The 16,259-nt window shown below is 37.9% G+C and overlaps 1 protein-coding gene across 1 annotated transcript in view; it reads left to right on the forward strand.

Annotated features, from left to right (window-relative positions):
- The first annotated feature begins 2,031 nt into the window (after positions 1–2,031).
- The window catches only part of LOC127629829 (lissencephaly-1 homolog A-like), a 54,552-nt gene continuing 40,324 nt past the window's right edge, over positions 2,032–16,259 (forward strand). The window contains exon 1 of the mRNA XM_052107091.1: positions 2,032–2,161. The gene's annotated coding sequence lies outside the window, so the exon portion shown is untranslated. The remainder of the gene's footprint in view (positions 2,162–16,259) is intronic.

Here is a 16,259-nt window from a genome sequence, read left to right on the forward strand (position 1 = left end):
TTATGTAGCAACATATCAATTCAGCATTTCGATAACTGCTTGCATGAGAAACCGATTTGACGTGATCTAGATTTTTAGTGAGAAAGGTTTGGATCTTATTAAGATGCCGAAATAAAAGCATCTACTTTGCTACTTTTCTTTCTTGAATTACAGTTTTGTATTTGATGTGTCTTCCTGGGTATAATCTCTGGTATAATATCCATAATATTCTTCAAATTACAAGTTCATCACAAATGTGAATGTTTCTTGAATATCAAACAATGGACCTTTTAATTTGTGGGAAGAAAACAACATTAACCAAGTGATTGCCAAAGAGGCTTTGCTCATTGCCTTTTGAAGATTCTTAATTTCATCAAAAAAGATTTGTTGTACATCAGTAATTTGAAGGAATATCACAATTAAGACGCCCACCCACCCACCCTATTCAGTCCAGTGAACATTTGTCTTTTATTTGGTCTCACTTTGATATGAAATCACCTGCACAAACCCATTATAAACTAGAACAACCAAAAAGAACATAAAGTTGTTTATCTGGGGAAATCTATATAGAGCAAGATGCTCAATCAGTTCATCTCAATGTCATTAATGCTAAACATCTTTTTTCTTCTTTTTTATAAACCAAGGATATCTGGATTTTCCTCTGTTTTTATTTTGATTTCCCTGTTCTCAACATGAACTATTTGTCATGCTCTTTTTTTTTTTTTTTGTCACTGAGCGATACCTTAATGTCAATTCTTCTAAATAACAATCTGATTATTTTTGGTCCAAGTATGCTTTTGTATTAAAATTAATAAAGGAACTAGAAAATAACATTTGCGCATATTCAGTCAAATATTATAGACTACTGTATCAGAACATTGACCACTTATCTTTTGTTTTCAATATTCTCAAAATTAAATAAACTTTTGTGTTACTCAGAAAAAACAAACAAAAAAAAAAACCTAATTTATCACCCAAAAATAAAAAAATCACTCATCATTTACTCCCCCTCATGCTATCCCAGATCCACATGACTTTCTTTCTTCTTCAAAACAAAAAATAAGATTATTTTTAGAAGAATATATCAGCTCTGTAGGTCCATACAATGCAAGTGAATGGTAATCAAACATTTGAAACTCCTAAACGCATATAAAGGCAGCATAAAAGTAATACTTGTGACTCCAGTGGTTTAATCAATGTCTTCTAAAGTGATCCAATCGGTTTTGGGTGAAAACTGACCAAAAATATAACTCCTTTTCACTATGAATTGTGACATCAACAGTCTTCTTGGTGATCACGTTTTCAAGCTTGATTACACTTCCAATAGTGCCATCTAGCACTCTGTGCATGTGTCAAGCTCTAGGAAGTGTAATCAAGCTTGAAAACATGATCGTACCTAGAGACAAAAATTTGTATGGTTTTTTCACTTGCATTGGATGGACCTACAGAGCTGAGATATTCTTCTAAAAATCTTCGTTTTTGTTCAGCAGAAGAAAGTTGGACATACACATCTGTGATGATGAGAGAATTTTCATTTTTGGGTGAACTATTCCTTTAACATCCAGTAAATGTTTTTGTTCATTTCTGGATTGTTTGTTATTGATGTAGCCTAATGAAATTGGGGCATACAAATACACTAAACTTTATTGATAGTTCAAGCCACTAGTCGGTTTCTAAACAAAATATTTAAAAATATAACTCTGATAAATATTTTGCCTCACAGCCTGAATTGTTATATGGTAAACTGTGAGTGCAGTGCACCGGCATAACTAGCACAAAACTAGCACATGACACACAGGTGCTGTACTGTCTAACTCCAGCTGAGACTCTCATGAACAGAGGTCACAACGCTCTGATTAAGGTCACTGATGTGAGAAATAATTTTTCATAGTTCATTTTCTTTGTAGACCTCTGCAGTAAAACCGAGACAATATGTGATGATGTGACTATTTAATAAAGAAACGCCCACAGTAAAGGAGGGTGTGATTTAGAAGGGCGTGCGCGCCTCCGCCTGATGATGAAGTCAGCCTATGCGCGCTCCCGTACCGTGTAGAGGCGAATGCGGCGCTGCAAGGAGGCAGACCCTGAGACTTGAGTCCCCCCCTTTTGACTCGAAAATAACACGTATTTCTTCCTTTACCAGCGTCTTCTGGGGATTAACATTCAGCGCTGACTCTGTATGGTAAGAACAGACCATTAATCTCACTCTTTGCAGTAATGTTAAAGAAAACTAGCCGGTTAATGCTGTTTGCCTGTAAGTTTTGCGCCTCCTTTTCTCGGTGTCTCAAAATGGCGGACGCGGCCGTTGGAGAAATACTTTAGCTTCTGTTTTTTTCCTCACATATTTTGGCAGCACAACGGATGACTGTGTGAACTCAATCGCTGCTAACCAAACACTCTATTGTGTCCTGGTCTGCTGTTCTAGCGGCTTCTACGAGATGTATGTAGTCGGCGAATCAGCACGTCGTTTCATCAATGTCATGTCAGCTAGCAACAGTTGGCCAACGCCGTGTCAAGAAAATCTATTTGATCTTTCGTAAACATTCATATGAACATGGACAGTCTCTTGTACAGTTCGGCCCTGTTAAGAATAAGCGTGATGAGGGCTGGGTTAGAAACTCTTGTGAGCTGCCTATATAGACTGCATTCTCGTGTGTGCCTTCCGATAACTAATAAACGTCACTTTTTAATATGCCAAATTGTCAAACACATTTGTCAACACCTACCCTATCCAGAAAGCATTTTGGCTATCACAGGTGCCTTCGAGTCGATATCTAATAGGTTAAACTTGATGTGTTTCATATGCAAACGAGCTTAAGAATGGTCAAGGTCTTAGGCTGTTTTAAATCCTAGTTAGGTGCCCTGTCTAGACAGCAATTCTGGGCATTATAGACACGTTCCGAGCAGTCGACTCGAGGTTTTGGTGTTTGTTATTGTGAATGAAAATTATGAAGCTTGTTTGCTAATGCATAATGCATTTTTTTTTGCTTGCGACTTGACCTGAAGATTTGTCAAGTCGGTACCGGGCTGTGGCTATATTGGTTATTGCCCGATCTCAAATGCAGGTCGGTTGATTCTTTGCATGCATACCAGCAAGATTCTACTTTTTCAGTGGGATGTTTAATCATTGTGTTGACATGTGGCCATCACACCTGCAGTTAACTTGGGCATCTTTATATTTATAAAGCATATTTAACCATATCTTGCTAAAGTGCAAGTGTTTTGCATCCCCTAATGATCATCCATCATTGCTGTACTTGATTTAATAGCGATGCAGTGGTGTGATATTAATAAAGTAGTGGAGTAATTTGGTTCAGCCAAGAAAGATGCTGGTTTTGTGATCAATTTCAATAGGATTTCTATAAGTGATGTTGAGGAGGCAAGTGCATCTGTTATTTAGTTATAACATCCTCATCTTGATAAATGTTACCTTGTGAACTATCTTGATCATAATGGTTAAGCTATTGTGCCAAGTTTGGTGTACACAACCTCTAGATATTTCAAGTGTCTTGGCTTGTTTTAGTTTGTGTTAGTTGACTCGTGCATTGTATTAAAGATATTTTGAATGTGTAATGACACTATATTTTGAAAAAACAATGAAAATATTTCTTCATCACAATTTTTGCTTCCGCGCCTGATATGTCAAGCCGTACATCTTATCACTTGGCTTGTTGAGCACGTTACTACGGAGACATAGAGCGTGTGGAGGCTTTGCTATTCTCCGCTGCATCCATGCACAGCTCACCATGTACCCCACCGAGAGCGAACCACATTGTAGCGACCACTAGGAGGTTACCCCATGTGACTCTACCTTCCATAGCAACAGGGCCAATTTAGTTGTTTAGGAGACCTGGCTGGAGTCACTCAGCATGCCCTGGATTCGAACTTACGACTCCAGGGGTGGTAGCCAGTGTCTTTAGGCAATGCACTTGACATTTTATTCTCAAGTTAGTGATATTTTGGTCATCTTTGGACTCTCTGTGCCATCCAGATGAGCTACTACTCAGCATTCCCTCAGCAGAAATGTAATGTGGTCTGGATATCATGGCAATTCCATCAAGGGACTGAAAGAAGTTATTATTAGTCCAAGCTTTATTGGCCAGCGAGCTGTGTCAGCAAGCACAATTTCACAAAGAGGGATGTTTCCTTTTGCCATCTGTCTAAGTGATACTTAAAGGACTATGACAGACTGGCCTATTAATCTATAAGAGTTTAGACCCATAAAGATGTCTTTTGTATTCCTTAAGATTTGAGTTAAACAAATGCAGGCATCTCCAGACCTCCTCACACACACACACACATCCTCTTGACTTGCACATCCACTGGTGGTGTTTCCATCATCTTCATGAACTTCTTTGTGAAAGCAACAACTCAATAGAGCGCAACAGTGCCCGCCCACTTTTTCATCCATCTGGGGTCCGGAAGTGTTTCCCCATTCATTTCTCCCATAGACTTTTCATTAAATCTTTCATAAAAGTGTTGTAAGCCATGAACCAAACTAACTAGCTCTGACGAGAATCACAACATCACAAACTTTGTTTTGAGGCAAAAAATTATTTTTAAATCTGACAAAGGTACAAGAGTGTGTACTTGCCTTATCATCTTTCATGAGGACTTAGGATCCCACGAAGTATTGTGAATGATGTCATTCAATAAAAAACGATGGGAATATATAGAACTATTGATTTTAGGTTGTTGAATATATATTATTATTATTATTATTATTATTATTATTATATATTTTTTTTTCCACTTATTGCATAATAGTAGGATATTAACATATAAAAGTAGTTTAAGGGTGAAGGGAGACCAAATCTATTACGTCATTCACAGTGCAAAATGGGTGCGCGCGGTCACTCCAAGGCATGTTTCGTGGGCTTGATTGGTCATGGTTCTCTGATTGGTGATGCTTTCTCTGCTGGTCCATGGGTAATATAGTTGTTTACCATAAACTCTGCTATCAAACACTACTATCTCAACTAACGAGTTGATGAGTTGAATCAGGTGTGTTTGTTTGGGGAGGTATCCAAAATGTGTAGTGTTTGGGGGGTGTGCTAGGAACAGGGTTGAGACCACTGCACTGATCTAAAGAAATTTGACAAACGGACTGACTTTTTTGGGGTTGAAGTTGCACAGGGAAATGCTGGTAACAGATTTGACTCATTACTTCTCTCACACATCTTTTGTTAGTTTATCTTTTCTTTTTGAAGATCTCTTGCCTGTTTTTACTAACTAACAATGAAAAAAATAACACGGCATGGGCTAGATTTCTTTAAATTCTTTCTTTGTCTTAATCGGATGCTCTTGTTAGTGTTTTTTTTTTTTGTAACGGTAATTTATAAACAATACTTGACTCTTTTTTCTTCAGATGTATGGTTCTGTTGCACACAGACAGTTGCTACATAAACTCCTCCAAGCCCTTGGCTGAAATAATGCTATGCTCAAGCTACAGTAATTGTTTAAGAAATTCCTACAGGCAGTTTGTAATGACTGGGATGGAAGCAGCATGGCAAGAAGTACGTTTTGAAATGCATGTTTTGGGATTGTGGGTTTGTGCACTCTCCAGTTGTCCATCTGTTCCTTTATGGTTGCGATGATGTATTTTAGTGCTAGTGTGGAATCGTAATGCATTCTCTATGGCAACTAAAAGCTCCAGTGTTTGATGTGTGAAATGTAGATTTCGTGGTCACAATTGGATCAATAGACCCACTGTTTTTGACTGCTGGTTAAATCAGTTTACATGGAGAAAAGTACTATGGCATGTTTTGGTACAAAAATGGTGATTTAGCCTATGTGTTTTGAGAATGTGTAAGCTTATCTATAAGAATTGAAGAGGTTACAGTAAGTGTTGGTTTCTCGTAACACTAAAACATCAGAAATTAACCTTTTCATTAAGGGGCAATATTTGGTTTCCAGGGGTATTTTTACCTTTTTTTTTTTTCTATTCTAACATAAAATTACCCTGTCATCCTTTTTATGTTAGAATTTAAACCATTAATAAGGGGGGCATTTACAGAGAAAGGTTGCAGCAGGTAGTTTAATTTTGGAATACAATTCATTTTAATAACATTAAATTTTCCAATCATAGATAAATGTAATGAAACCCACCTGCCCACATCGCTCAACTTTTTATTAAGGGGTCAAAATTAACTCTAACTAAATCACACAAATTGCTGGGAATAAAATGCCCAAATACTTAATGCCCTGTTTGGGCCACTAGAAGACAACTGGCTAGAAAGCTGTTACTGGGCAGTACGTTTTCAGAGCCTAATATTCAGATTTAGACCAATTGACTTTGTATCTTGAGAACTTGGAAAAGATATTAATAATTCTATGGAGGCAAGGCATAGATCTAATGGGATCATAGACGAATAATAAAATATCATCTGCGTAAAGCAAAAGCTTATGTGCCATACCTCCATCCATCACCCCTGGAAAATCATCTTCCCTTCTTATCAGGGGTGCTAATGATTCCAGAGCAAGACAGAACAGTAATGGAGAAAGAGGGCAACCCTGCAGGGTGCCCCTATCCAGAGTAAAATAATCTGAAATTAATCCATTTGTTTGTACCGCCACTACCGGGTGTCTATAAAGTAACTTAATCCATCCACTTACCATATCAAATGCCTTGTTGGCGTCGAGTTAGATGGCCGCGACTGGATGATCATTTGCCACTGGCCACATAATATTGATGAAATACCTAATGTTATCAGAAGAACTGCAGCCCCGAATAAACCCCATCTGATCTATATGTATAAGAGATGTCATAACTTAATTGGTTCGCCAGAATTTGACAATATTTTTACGTCTAGCTGGATCAGGGAAATTGGACAGTAACTCTTACACTCGTTTGGATCTAGAGGTCGATCGATATTGTTTTTTTCAGGCCGAAATCCGGGTCGGCCGATTAATGCTGTCGATTTATTTTGGCCGATATGTGCTTGTTTTTAACTTCTTATTTGAATCTTTTATTTGAAAGATAAAATGTAACACAAATAATTACTCAAATAAATTTCTCAAGAAATACATTTATTGAACACTTGACCAATCTGCACTTGTACACTTAAATAAAAAATGTATAATGTAAAAACATATTGTATAAATAATGTATAACAAATATATTAAATAAACAAAGCAGGTGTTACGAACTGCTCCGAGACACGAAGGTTGAGATCCAAATGCAGCTTTAATTAAGGGGCAATCCAGACACGTAATCCAATATTCAGAGCATCCAAGAGAAGCACAGGCATAACTAGGGATGGGTATCGTTAAGGTTTTAATGGTATTACTTCTCTTACCGATACTGCTTATCGATCCTGTACTTTTTGTTATATATATATATATATATATATATATATATATATATATATATATATATATATATATATATATATATAGGCTATAATATATATTAAACAAAGATAAACGTTATTGCGCATAATTTAAGCCATTCCCGCAAGGTTAGCTTTTGTAGTGCGAGAAATTCCCGCACAAATATATTTGCTTCATCTCAGAGCAAATGATTAAAAAATAAATTCACAGATGCGAGAAAAAAGATGTCTCACTGTATTTTATTTTCGAATTTAATACCTCAATCAGCGCTGGACCGGCATTCTCTTCCGCTGAGCCCTGGCTGTTACAGACAGATCATGTTTCACGCTGTCAATGCAGTGGTCTGCGTTGCGCTGATCTTATCCACACTATCGAGTGTAGGTGCAGCATTCTAACATTTTGAGTCATAATGAGCTGTTTGTGAAGAAATTATCCGCTTCCAAATAATGTCATTTTAATCACGCAATTGAAACATTATAAACCATTTTGCTTTTTATGGTGTGCGAGTGATAGAACGCGGCAGCAACGAACCAACTGATCAGTTTACAGCGTAACAACATTGAATTCTCGGCCGAACAGCTGATCATGATAGCTGTACAGGGCGCCTTATTATTCATCTCCATAAATATATCTAGTAGTAAAGCAAGGGTTAGAAATCAATTAATCTTTTGCTGATACTTCCTTGTCATCATGGAGAGCGCAGTTCATGGTTGCATAGCAACAACAGACGCCACGGGAGAGCACGCGCTTGTGGAAAGGAGTTCTTAATATCAATTTGAAGGAGAGCATGGTGTATTTTGTATGAAGTTTAAAAAAAAAAAAAAAAGCAAAGAACTGAACTGAAACACATGAACGACACTGAAATAGAGAGACATTAATATATAGCCTAGGCCTAGTTTAAACTGAGGTCTTAATGTCAATTTGAAGAAGAGCATGGTGTATTTTGTATAAAGTTTTTTGTTGTTGTTAACTGTTTTGAGAACTGGAAATGCACAATTCATGCATACAAATCTGTATATATTAATAAATGAAGATGATGAAATTAGCAATGCATCAAAAGTTACCCCCCCCCCCCATAATCTTTAGATCCCCCCCATGTAAGGGGGGAATTCCCCCCCAGTTTAAAAAACGAAATTCAGGCCCTGCCTTTTGTTGTTTGATTCGCAGTAATGGCTCAATCGTCAGCCTGTTTATTAGACCGCTTCCCCTTTAAGACCGAGTTCAGATCTAATAGACTCCTGATGCACCATATTTTCTCCCAACTATTTCCACAACTACGTCCATTTAAGACATAAACTGTGTTTAAGTGAATCTCCAAGCCGGTCGTTTTGACATATTTTTGTGTATAGTTGATCGTTTAGACGCGCACATGAAACCCAAAGTAGCCTATACTTTGCTTGTCTCGTTGCGGTCTGTTTTGGAGCGCGCGCCGCCTTGGGAACGGTATCTCTTGCGCTCTTTATTATTAAAAGCGTCCCACAATTTAGCAACAGTAGCTAGACTGCATTATACAACAATCACCGATCGTGCTGATTCTGACGTTTAATTTGAGTTTTAGGGAGAAATGTCAGTGCACCGCTGTGAAGGGAAGGAAGTTGTGCTAGACAGAATGCGGCTTATGTATAAATATTATTTTTATAATCTTTGGAAGGCGAAATCTAAAATAAAATCAGACTAATAATCACAGATCTAAACCAGGCTATGTTTAAATGTTTAGTTCTGTCCTCTGTCGTCACTCATTAAGCAGGGCTCGTGTTGTGCTCGCTGTGGCACCGCGTGAGAGAGATATATCCTCTCTCTCTCTCTCTCTCTCTCTCTCTCTGTCTCTCTCTCTCTCTGACTGCGAATAGCTAAATTGCATCACAGACAAATGGTTTCATATTATTATACATAGAAATGGCTGGCGAGATAAAATAACTTTCTCTTTATAGCAATAATAAATGTATTTTCTTAATTTCTCCAGTACCGACAGCAGAACCGATAACGTCCGAGCTTACCAAAGCCAGTCCTTCACTAGCCTATAGTGCGTTGGTATATTTTTATTACTTATTTCTCTGCATTGAGTGACAACCCTCTCAAATATAAGACACACAAACAGAACAAATAGAAGTCTCAGATTCACTCTCTGTAATTGCTAAATTCTTGCTTAGATATTGTGACATGATAGCAACGCGTTTGTCACGTTTTTCTTGAAGTTGGCAGTAACATATCAAAAGATGTAATTAAATGTAAAGAAGTTATACAAATTTAATCCTTACAGTTTTCTCCAAGGAACTTAGCTCCTTCCTTGTGAGGTCTGCTCACTCTGCTTGAAAATGACTCTGTTGTTGTTCCACAACAACACTAGGCTGCCCACAGATGCGCCTGCCTAATAATCGGCTTGATATACTTGGATATTTGCCGATTATGTTAAAAAAATGTCGACCTCTACTTGGATCTTTATCCTTTTTAAGGATCAGTCTGATCCTGACTTGTGTCATTGTTGGCGGAAGCTTTCCATTCTTTAACGATTCCTTCTAACAAAAGTGGAGCCAGTTCTGTAGCATAAGATCTAAAACAAATTCAGCTGCAAAACAGCCTGACCCCAGAGCCTTGCCTGTTGGCAAGTCCTTAATTACCTTGCATCCCTCTAAATTCAAACAATCCAATTATGCCTCCGAGAGCCCCTGTAACAACTTTGCCATTGGATTTCTCAATTCTGGTGTTTCAATACAAAAATTAGCAGAATTACACAACAGAAGATAATCTATAAAACAAACTCTAGCCAATAAGTGGAATATTTACCATTTTTTTGTAGATTCATTTACTTAACTATCTCGAAGGTGTGTACCTCCACAAATCAAGCTTCAGCCGCTAGCGGAACCAGCACAAAAAAAAAAATAAAAATGGGCTTCGAACACCAATGTACTGCATGAAATATTACACAAAACCAACTCCAGCCAACAGGAGGGATAAGCACCCAAAACGAGCAATTGATCCAAGCTGTCCCGAATAAATGATAATACACAAAACAAACTCTAGCTGCTAGGCGGAACCAGCACAAAACAAAAAAAGTACCCAGTTTCCTCGAACAGTCAAGAGAATGTTCAGTGAGTCTGGTCCACTAGGCGGCAACATGAAAATCACCAAATGGCTTACTCACTCCTTTGTCTTTATTTAGGACAATGCTTGCTGTGGGCATTTAAATTCTCCACTGCCATCCTTAGCATCAATTCTCAGTTTGGCCAGAAACATCAGAGCAAACGCAACCTTCTGTTGATGTAAGAGATTCTTGCATTCTCTGAATCGTTTTCATTTCTCTCTTGTTGAAATTGCAAAGTCTGGGAACAAGTAAATGCTGTGGTTCTTCCAAGACAGCTTTCCATTACTCCTCGCTTCGCGTAACACAAGGTATTTTATCGTATGATCTCAGAAAATTAACCAGAATTGATCGGGGCCTGTCTCCCTCCGTAGATCTCTGAGTCGGGACACTGTGAGATCGCTTGATTTTCAGCTTATGGCCTGTTATGTTGAGCAGAATCGGGAAGAGCCCATCTAGGAATTTTACCATACCTCGGCCTTCCTCATGCTCAGGAATTCCAACCATTCAGGCGTTGTTTCGTCAATTACGATTCTCAAAATCCCCAGTGTTTCCAAGATGGGTTCAAAATCTCCCTTGGTCTCTAGTGGGTTAGCAGCTAATTCCCTCTCTGATGACTCCAGATAATCTATCCGTTTCTCGACATCCCTCCATTCTTGTAATCAATGCAGAGAATTTCGGCTCCATGGAAGTGATCGATCGACGTATCACAGGAAGATTCTCCAAGTCTGCAACGACCTTAGTCAGCATTGCCGACACATTCATCAGTTCACACCAGATTTCTTTCATTTTACTGTCCAAATTGAGTCCAGGGCTTTCGGTCTGCCGCTGAAGGGAATCAGCTTGAGCTTGTAAGTGGCTTTTAATATCTCCGGAGCCTGAGAATTTTGAATTCTTTGACACATTTTCTTCATAGAACAGTTATGGAACAGGGTTTATTGAATCTCACCAGTTTATGACACGTATAGTATTAAAACTAGCAAAGTGCACAGAGCTCGCCATTCAAACGTCCGCTCCTCGCATGGCATCCACACTTGCAATGTTAACCGCTTTGTTAATTGTTAACAGGAGCGATAGTTTTATCATGTTATTTGCATGTCGAATTAACAAGTTTAGAAAAGTTTATACATCTGTAACATCTTAAGTTCAGTATCTGACAAAGCGCTCCCTCACTGCACTTACTAAATTCAACAGGTGCTCAAACGTGATGCTGACATCTGCACGGGCGAGAGAGGGAGAGAAGGATCGGATTTACTCGCGCATCTTCTGGAGTTACAGTTTGATAGAAATACAAGTTTATTGATTTGAGTTGTTCATCTGTATCTATTGGTTTAATCATTTTAAGCTGCACTGTAAAGTGAATAAAAGTGTGCAGGAATTTCCCGCGCAAGGAACTATTATTTTCCATGGTAAATAATAACTGGATGTGAAAGAGCTACAGTGTCATTACAAGTTCCATTTTAATAGAGGAGTCACAAAAAAGAAGAGGAGAGATGGAGGATAAAGACCCCCTCTTACTCTTTGCATATCATTCACATTTTTGGTGTAGTCTCCTGCTTCCCTCAATGTTAAACTATTGTGTTAGTGGAGAAAGACAGGAAAAGAGTTTTGGTTGACATCCCAAGTAACACTGCTGGGATTGGCAGGCCTGCTGATGTTGGCATGACATTGGTGAATTGATTTTTGCTTCTCTGTATGTGATTATCTCAGTGGTTGTAATGACTGGTATGTCAGGAGTGAAAGTGGATATCAGAGCCTCTCTAGATGTTTATTGTTCAAGTGGTGCTCAGGATCTGGCAATTTAAAAGCTAATGATAAATATTCAACCCATGAAGTATGCTGATAAAAGCAGCATTTTATTAATTTATTGCCATTTATATGTGTCAAATGCTACTCAAAATGGCAGGGAATGAAGTGCACAGTGAGCTATGAGCTTTAAAAGCACAATACACAGATCTTAGATACTTTCTACATAACCATCCTACAAACAAATGGAGCACATTGGGTCTGTTGATGAGTTATGCTATACCTAAAACGACCCTGACGTCAATGCGTATGCGACAGTGATAAATAACTTACAAGCACAATATCTGTGTTATGAATTACAATACACTAACATTAAGAATAATCAACACTTACTCGTTCTGTACATCCCAAGGAACTTGAACGAAAACGGCTGCAATAAACATTTGAAAGAACTTCAGCGAGTTTCTTAGCATCCAACTCCTGTATTGCAACGTTATTCAGCAGAGATCATCACTATGCCTTATTCCCTTCTGCAAAGTCATGATCTTCTCCAGTTAGAACACAGCCAGATGTGCTGATTAGATGCAGGAGGAGGGGACATTCTCGTTATAGAAAGCATTTGATTGGAAGAGTTGAGAGTCATACATTTAACTGGCTCGGTTTATCCAGAAGAGAGAGAGACTGCATAAATACTTTTATCTTCTGAAAACTTTTGGAAAAAAAAAGTTTTGAAGTACACTAGCATATAGATGGCCTTAAAGCTAATAGCAATAGATAAGGACTAAAAGCAGCAAAACTTTAGTTCTGATTTCACAGGATCTTTAAAGTTAAGCGTTTTGTGTTTTGCTGCTTGGGTGAGGAATGCAGTGTTCTGATCTCTTGTTTGTAATAACAGGGACTCCCTCAAGCCACTTGTAGGCCTTCTGTGTAGGGTACTAACTGGACTTGAATACAGGTCTAACTAAGAGGCTTATAATGTTTTCTCTTGTGCCATCAGTCCCATCTTGGAGAGAACTGAATCTAATGGCTGGATTAACTCCATAAAGTCAAGCTGTTTGTTTCCAGGAGGATACTCTCAATTCAGTGCTTTTCCGAACTGTAGAGTCGTATATCAAACAGCTACCCAAAAGGTACTTGCTTGTTGCTATCAAGCTGTGTATTTCAATGGAGTGCAGAAGTAGGTTGATGCTAAAATCTGGGTCATTGGTCCCTTTTGCATGTGTTCAGAGATCCTGACAGGGGCAAGAGATGTCTGTTACAATACACACCACATAGTGGACCGAGTGCTGGGGGAAATGGAGCAGATGGAACACCTGATGAAATATGTGTTAACCCCTCAAAACTACCATCAGAGAAGGAACGGACTATGTTATTTATTCACTGTTGCCTTAAGGCTATGTGGCCACTACTCTTCTAGGCTGCTTTTATTTGCATTTTGAGGTCTGTTATTGTGTATGTGCTTTCACCTGGTATTAGGATCCATCTTGGTTGGTTACCAGAAAAGTGTAAAACTCTTGTTTCACCGCAGTCATTGATTGACAGATGATTAGGCAGCCCTTCGTTGTTGCCAGAACCCATTAGCACTTGCACTACAATGTTCAAAGTGCAAGTGTTTTTGAACAAATCTTGATGTGGATGAATCTCAAAATATTTTGGATTTAAATCCATATAAATCAGTCCTATTTCAAACAGGTCACCTGAAACATGTTAAAGGGTCATGACCCCCCATTTAAACCTGTTTCCCCCATCATGAAAGAGGCTGTAGACTGACTTTCTTTTTTTTTTTTGTTGTCATTTTTGGTTAATTGTATTTTTTTCCCCTGAGGCCCACTTATTATGTTAGTAAAGCTTTTCTGCACAGGTCATAATATAGATAATTTCCCACCCTGTCTATGGCCATCTGTTCTCAGTGTCTCCTTTTAACTTCCAAGTAAATACATTTCAGGTTTACACAACAGCCCATTGCATCCGAATGTATTAAACTGTTCACTCAAGCACAGCAGCACCATAAATTATAAATATAAAAACATCATGACATGAAACAATTTTCCAGTTTTGTGGTCGGGCCAAATAGTTTTGTCAAAAAACACTTTAATTTGCTCATAATTGAAATTGCAGCATTACCTTTTAACCATTACCTCAAAAACGACTGGTTCTAAAGCATTCATTCTAAACTCCTCCATTCAGAGAGCTTACTCTGCTCTGATTGGTCAGACCGCTTACTATAGTGTTTGAGGGCAGGTCAAAGCTGTTCGCGAGCAGCCAATTAAGACCAGAGGTGGGTTTTTGTAACCAAATTACGTAGGTTAGTACAGGACGTAAGTCTGAAATTACTAACGACTCTTCAATAACTCCATGTGTCGTCGTGCACTTTGATTTTTGAAACTTTGCAATTTTTTTGACATCCACAATCAGCTATATAACACATTACATGAAAGGTAATATTTGAAAAACCATAATGGGTACTAATTCAAATTTGACGAATATATAGAATTTGACTTTGTCAGCCTTAATAGTACCCGCATTTGTCTTGTTCTCTTCACCTTTCTACCTGAGTGCTGGTGGGTGACTGCAATTATGTAAAAGTAGGTGTTGATGTCTTGCTGTAGAGGCTGTCAGGTGCTGATATATTTATCCGTGTGATGTCACAAATTAAGGAAAATCCAAACAAAATTTTTTTTGCAGTTTAAATAGATGCTCTTTTTGAATTGAGGAGGTGGTTTTGAGTTCTGAAACTTGCAGTATGTTTTTATAGTACAATGAACTCTTACACATCAAAAGATCAAGGGAAGTTTTATTCCTCATGTCATGACCCACTTAACCCTCTGGGGTCTGAGGGTATTTTGGGCCCTGGAGAAGTTTTGACATGCCTTGACATTTGTGCTTCTTTCAGTTACTTAAAAACATATTAATGGCTAAAGTCTGATTACACTGTATTCAGCACAAACTGGGCTACAATAATATGTGAGCAACATGCATGTACAGGTTTGTATTTTTGAGAAAATAATGTTTATGCATGGATTTTGAAAAAAAAAATAAATTAAGTCACTGAAATAAGGTCATATAACGCATACTAAACATTTGTCCACAAGACATTTGAGAACTGGATCTTGTAGCCTAGAGTTTTTGCTACAAAATAATGTGAAAACCATCCTGATCACTCATTCATAGAAAACAATATAGTAATTAAACTTTTGTAAGACACTTTTAGTGTTGATAGTTCACGCCTCCTCGCATATTACCTATCTTGAATATGGATTTATTTCACACCTGAGGATACAAAGACCCCTCCCCTGGGCCTATCAATGAGGGATGGAGACTTAATGATCAAAATCAAGTTTTAAGTTAAAAGAAGTAATCTGACTATATATTTTCTTTACATAAAGACTTTACTTAATTTTAGACCTACACTACCCAGAGTTTCCGCTAGAAAAAAATTGGTTTCGTTTTACGGATATTTTGATGATATGCCGGTCAAATATATCGCCTCTTAATTAAGTCAAGTTGAGGAAAACTGGAGGCAGTCTATGTAACTTAAAAAATGACATAATCAGGCCGTATAGAATGCAACATATTATTATTAGCTTAACTTTCAAATAGACAGAAAAAAAAAACATGAACGTCCGATTGGCGTCAATCAACGCCAATTGTTTTTTACTGTGGTTTCACACACATTCACTTTTTGAAACATTGAGGCAAGGATGTACCTAATACAAATAAATAAAACATCTCCAGTTAACTAGCAGATCATTCATTTAGTCCGTTATTAAATAAGAGATCTAGCGCTAAAATCTGTTGTTTTTGAAATCAAGCTGAGCTCGTGTCCGCTGCTATCAGTTGCATGGACGACGCTGCTGCGCGAGTTGCGCAGTCTTCACTAGGACGCCGCGTTTCAATCTGTCGCCGTTATGGAGACTCTCTATTAATTCCGTGAAATCACAAAATAAAATGCACACAAACGTGTCCCTGCTTGATATAGACTGTAACCATGCACTGATGAACATAGGCTATTCAGTTTTGATGATAGAGAAAAAAAACTGCACGAATGCGCGGATTAGTAGCACATAATATTATAATATAATGATTTTCTAATATGGGCATATTTAAAGTGTATTTTACTAAT

This window comes from Xyrauchen texanus, chromosome 36 (genome assembly GCF_025860055.1).
Source record: "Xyrauchen texanus isolate HMW12.3.18 chromosome 36, RBS_HiC_50CHRs, whole genome shotgun sequence".
Taxonomy (NCBI): domain Eukaryota; kingdom Metazoa; phylum Chordata; class Actinopteri; order Cypriniformes; family Catostomidae; genus Xyrauchen; species Xyrauchen texanus.